The sequence below is a fragment of the Nyctereutes procyonoides genome, unplaced genomic scaffold (assembly GCF_905146905.1).
Source record: "Nyctereutes procyonoides isolate TBG_1078 unplaced genomic scaffold, NYPRO_anot_genome, whole genome shotgun sequence".
Lineage (NCBI taxonomy): Eukaryota > Metazoa > Chordata > Mammalia > Carnivora > Canidae > Nyctereutes > Nyctereutes procyonoides.
This window is the reverse complement of record NW_026575125.1, coordinates 50,587,068-50,593,203: the sequence shown is the minus strand read 5'-3', so window position 1 is coordinate 50,593,203 and position 6,136 is coordinate 50,587,068.

Sequence of the window (6,136 nt, the reverse complement as noted above, 5' to 3'; positions counted from 1 at the left end):
TGCAGGCAAAGGGCCTAGAGAGATAGCTGAATGGTCTATAGTCACCTGGCTTGGGGAAGATGGATGATCAATGTTGACACAGGCTCCAGGACAGCTCTTCAAATCAGAAAGGGTGGCATAAAAAGTCCTGTGGGGAAAGAGCACAGGAACTTGGGTGTTGGGCCTCGAAACAGAAGGCTGATAGCACATGGTCAGACTGCCACTGTCTGAAGGGCCATTATCTTACAGAAGGTGCACATACTCCCAAGGGCCACTCTTGCCCTGGAGATCTTGGCCTTGAGGCCAAAGATGTTTCCATTCCTGATCTCCATGGGGAGGAGGGACTTAAGCCCAAGTGGGTCAGGCCTGGCCTGGGTCCCCATACACCCTCATTCTGTCCTAGCCCAGGCCTCCATGAAGGAGAACCTGGTGGCACTGCCCCAGGGCTTTCCAGAGATGAGCCTCTCCCGTCCCCACCCTGACCCCATCCCCAGCCTACCAAAGAGTATTCATCCTTTCCCATCCCAGACCCCGTGGGTTACTATCTGAATTGTGGAACAACCAGACTCTTCCTCACCCTGTAGCGGGTCCCCTGATCCAGCCACTCCTGCCCATTACTGGTGAAGGTCCAGAGACAGGCAAGTGGACCCACTGAATAAAGATGATGTGCTGTTGTCTCTTGGCTGAGACACTTGAATTGCTTAGGCAGGCTAGAGGGCTAGACAAGAAAAGAGGCATTGAGAGCCCCTTCGGGGGCTGTCAGCCTTGTGCTGATCTGGCAGTGGGAGGCCACATTGCCTGGGACATCTAAAAGCCGATACGAGTGGACAAGAAAGGGAGCCAGAACTGTGTTCCTGGGACAGGCCAAGGGGCTTTTGGTGCCAGAAGGGCCCATGTCCTAGGCTGTGATGCCAGTAAGGGCAGGGCTGGGCCTGGAGCTGCATCTGAAGAAGGGGATGGGGAGGGGATAGCTGGAAGTGGTTGGCAGGGGAGAGATGGGAGACCTCCCTAAGGAAAAAGGGAATCATCCGAGGACCTCTGCTGGGTCCCAAATAGGCTCTGCGAGACTGGAGAGTCCTTCCCTGCCAGTTTTCTCATTTGTCACAGCCTGTTTCCTGCCCCCGACCCCTGTGCCCTGCCCACAGCACTTCCAGCCTAGCCACATGCCCTATCCCTAGAGTGCTCTTTTCAGCTGGGGAGGGGAAGAGGTGCTGGCTCCTTTCCAGAGATGCTTCTGTAGATGTGAGAGATCCTAGGTCCTGCCTTCTAACTCCTGTATCCTCAGGAGGCAAAAAGGGACTGGGAAGTAAAGGGGGGCCTTAGGACCCCAAAGAATGGACCCTTGGAGATTCCCATCCTCTCTTCCCCCTCACCAAGTGCCCAGGAGACCCCTGGCTCAGACCAGCCCAGGGCCTTGCCCAGTGGCAGGGGAAAGGGGCACCTCACTCCACCTTGAAGTCATTTGACTATCCCTGTCCACCTCACCTCCCAGATCTTCCACCACCCTTCTAGCTGCCCCTGCCCTCTGTCACAGGTAACAGAGCTGGGCAGCTTTCTTATGCCATTTTCTACACTGTGCTTCATGAGTAGAACTTTCTTGCACTAGTTCCTAGGACTAAGTCTCCAACCTGGATTCCGAGTAGTCCCCTGTCCCTTCCCTCCTCACCTGGCTATGATTCAGTTGTCCCCCTTCCCCTGCCTCTGTGTTTCGGTGAGAGTCTATGTATGTGTACTGCTTTCTGTTTTGTTGCATTGTGGGGCAGAGGTCTCTCTGCTCTCGTTTAACCCCATAAAGAAATAAATAGTAAGACTTGACGATAACCCTCCTTTCGTGGCTTTGTTCCGTGGAGTCAAGTGCTGCGAGAGAAAGAAGCCTAGGGCTTGCAGAAGGTGCGGGACCGGAGGATGCTGACCCTGTGCCCCGCGGGCTCCTTATGGGCTCAAAGCTCAGAAAAGACAAAGAAGCTCTGTAGTAGGCCATTGAGACAAGGAATCACAAAATCAACCTTCTGCAGAGATCACACACAGAACTGTGAGTGAGTGAGGTGGACCAGGCTGAGGGGAAACTCAGACTCCAAGGCCGTGCGTGGTGACAAGTGCAGGGGGCACCTCAAGCTCAGGGTGGTCTTGTGGGAATGTGGGCCCAGTGATGCGAGAGCTCACGCCTTTTCTACGTGAAGCCCTCTCATTTCTAAATGTTGGCTCAAGTCTGCAGAAAACAAACCTCTATAGGCTAGACACTTTTGCAGTCCCCACAGGGCCTGGGGATTACCAATTTTCCACATCTGTTGCAGCCTTTGGCTGTAGTCTACCAGCTCCTCACGGCTTCACTAAGCCCACGTACTGAGCACAGAAGTGAAAGGCACCCAGGGAAGAACTGCTGCAAGGGTGATGACAGGGCCCTCCACCACCACCACCTTTTCCCATAAACAAGGGAAGGGGAGGACATGTGTTAGGAGGGAATCTGGTGTCTCCTGAATTCCTTTGCCAAGAAAACACAAGTCCCCCCAACACCGTCCCAAAGCAGCATAGCGTGGAGGTTAAGGGCATGGTCCCTGGAGCCAGTGTGTGAGTGCAAAATCTAGCACCACCCTCTCCCACTTGTAAGGCTTTGCACAAGTTCCTTGACTTCTTGGAGCCATGTTGACCTCATCTGTCAAAAGGGTTATTGTGTGAATTACATGGCATACCTAAGGCACTTTGCACAACAGCTGGCACAGAAGGAGCTGCACAAATGTTGATCATTATGATTGTCATTATTTTTCTTTTTCCTTCACCTCCACCTAAAGATTTATTTATTTATTTATTTATTTATTTATTTATTTGAGAGAGAGAGTTGTGTGTGTGTGTGGCAGGGAGGAGCAGAGGGAGAGGGACAAGCAGACTCCACACTGAGCACAGAGCCCTACACGAGGCTCGATCCCACGATCCTGAGATCACTACCTGAGCTGAAACCAAGAGTCGGAGGCTTAATCGACTGAGCCACCCAGGCGCTCCCTTACGTCCACTTAAAATGGTCACCAAGTTTTATCAATTCTACTCCTGTCACGTGTCAGCTCCTTCCCTTCCTTTCCACCCTGCTCCCACTCCACCACTTAGAAGCCTGCTGTAGCTCTTGCCTGGACTACTGCAATGGCCTATCAACTCATCTCCTGTTGGATCGCTCCAACTCCAATCCACTCTTCCCCAGCATGGGGTGCTGAGACACTTAGGAGGCACTCCAGAAATATTTCATGAAATAACTGCTGCTGTAGAGTACACATCTAATCTTCAAGTGAACAGATCACACTTGTGATCCAAATATCAGCTGGTTCCACATTGTACAACCAAGAGTAAACTTCTGAACATGACTTTCAAGGCTCTATGTATTTATTCTGATCCTATCCCACCAGTCTGATATTCCACCAGAGGCTATCCCACACTCAAGTCCCAGCCACATTTCCCTGTTGGCTGTTCACTTGCCTTCTCATCTCCCACCCTTGGCTCACCTTGTTTCTTCTGTCTGGAATGCTTTCTCTCCACCTCCACCTATCACTGCCTCATCTAGTTTTCACAGTCCAGCTCAAATGCTACCTCTGCTATGAAGACTTCCACAGTCTCCCTCTCCCAAGCCAAGAATGATCTGTACTTCTAGAACACTTTGCACACATTGCACCTTAATCATGGTACTTATTACATCCTGCCTCTATTCAACATAGTCATTCATTCACTGAACATACTGGGGCGCCTGGGTGAGCTCAGTCGGTTAAGTGTCTGTCTTTGGCTCAGGTCGCGATCCTGGGGTCCTGGGATTGAGCCCTGCATCAGGCTCCCTGCTCAGTGAGGGGTCTGCTTCTCCTTCTCCCTCTGCCTCCCCTCCCCCACTCGTGCTCTCGCTTTCAAATAAATAAGTAAATAAATAGAAACATACCTATCAAGCCATGACTGTGTCAGGCACTGTCCCCAGTGCTGGGACTGACTACAGCAGTAAAAGATCCACACATGATCTATCTACAAGATAACATGATGTTCTGTGTTCGGCAACCATGATATACTTACTATAACATGAGTTTTTCTCTCACCACATGCCAATGAGGAGAGCCAGGCTCTCTTGGCATTGGACATAGGGATAAAAGGTGAGGGACTAGAGGAGGCTACACCCCCACAGTGCTGAGGGAGTAAAAGATACCATGGCCATGCCAAGGAAGTACAGGCATACTTCAGACAGATTGTGTTTTTCAGTTCCAGACTAGTACAATAAAGTGAGTCAAATGAATTTTTTGGTTTCCCAGTACATAGCAAAGTTATGTTTACACTAGGCTGTAGTCTATTAAGTGTACAGTAGCATTACATCTAAAAAAAATCTACATACCTTAATTAAAAATACTTTATTGCTAAAAAAAATACTGCTAACCATCCTCTGAGCTTTCTGGGAGTTGTAATTACTGATCACAGATCATAACCATAACAAATACAGTAATGATGAAAAAGTTCAAAATCTTGTGAGAATTAAGAAAATGTCACCTAGAGATAGGAAGTGATCAGATGCTGTTTCAAAAATGGTGCAAATAGACTTGTTCCATGCAGGGTTGCCACACACCTTCTGTTAAACAAAACAAAACCACCCTGCAGTCTCTGTAAAATGTGATAAAGTGAAGCACAATCAAACAAGGTATGTCTATAGCCCTACCAGCCCCATTTTGCTCTTTGACTCCTGGATCTTGCCCTGTAGCTGCCCCCTGAGCCCACACCCTGGTGCTCTCCCTTCTCAGGCGGACGCCAGATAGCCTCAGTCTCTTCTGGCTTCAGTATATGCAAGGAAGCGTGGGGGCAGTAGTTCAACAGAATCACCTGGAAAGCTATTGCTCTCCCTTCCCCCAGCAGAGATTCAGATTTAGTCTTCAGTATTGTTTAACCAACTCCACAAGAGGTTTGAATGTGCATGTGCAGCCAGGCTTAGTGATCTCAATCTCGAGATGAAGAGGAGGAGGCTGGGGCTCCATGAAGTTCCTTGTCATTTGAGAATAAGTGGTGTTAGAAAGAGGCCACTTACAACGAACCCACTTGAAGTAGAAACCAACACTTCACAGTAGAGTGGGGGCAAAGGGGAAAAGGGTTTGACTGGGACTTTATCTGGAGAAATAAAATGGAAGACGTGGACAATACTTTTGATTTTTTGAAGTGTGTAAATAAGTGCAAATCTGTGCTAATTCTTAGAATGAACAAAGAATGACTCAAGCATGGGGGAGATAACATAATTTCCTGACCAAAGTACATGGGAATACAATAGTGCCTCTTGCCACATCATCATAAACAGCTTTGTTTTGCTTTTCCAAAATTAGAGAGCATCTTCAATTATCCCAAGAACCTCTTATAATTTTTTGAGAGTTGAATCATTTGCTTTGAAGCCTTGATCTTGTTATTACCCAGGTCAATTTTCTCTTCTGCCAGTGGTAACTGTTCTACCTCTGCCAAATCACCATGTCTCGAGGATTTCATATGACATTGGTGATGGTCTTTGACATCATTTTCATTGACTTCTTGAAACCCTGAATCTTCTTCAAAACTTGCAGTTTCACTCTGAAATTCCTTTGCATCTGTGTAATGCTAACAAGTAACAAGAGGCTGAAAAGACCTTAACATACTGGGTACAGATAAACAATGGGCATGTGAAGTGGGGGAAGGAATTTATGTAGGACTTAAAGTCATGCATATTTTGTGCTATGACAACTTGGCCTTTCATGAAGTCCCTTTCCTTTCTTGAGTTTTCAATCTGCTTATCTCTAAAACGAAGGAATGGGATTAGATGTTATAAAGATTAAACAAATTAAGTGAAGTAATATGTGTGAAAGCATTGAGTGCTGTTCCTAACACAGAGGAGGGATTTATAATTCTGGCTTTCCTTTCCTCAAAATACTTTTAGAAGACGCTGGAGGACACAGAAGGGAAAAGGGAGAAGTATGTCAAAGTAACTAGAGGGACATGGGTGGTTCAGTGGTTGAGCATCTGCCCTCTGCTCAGGTTGTGATCCTGGGGTCCTGGAATCGAGTGTCACATCAGGATCCTTGCAGGGATCCTGCTTCTCCCTCTGCCTATGTCTCTGCCACCCTCTGTGTGTGTCTCATGAATAAATAAATAAATAGTCTTTTTAAAAAAACAAACAAGTAACAACAAAAAA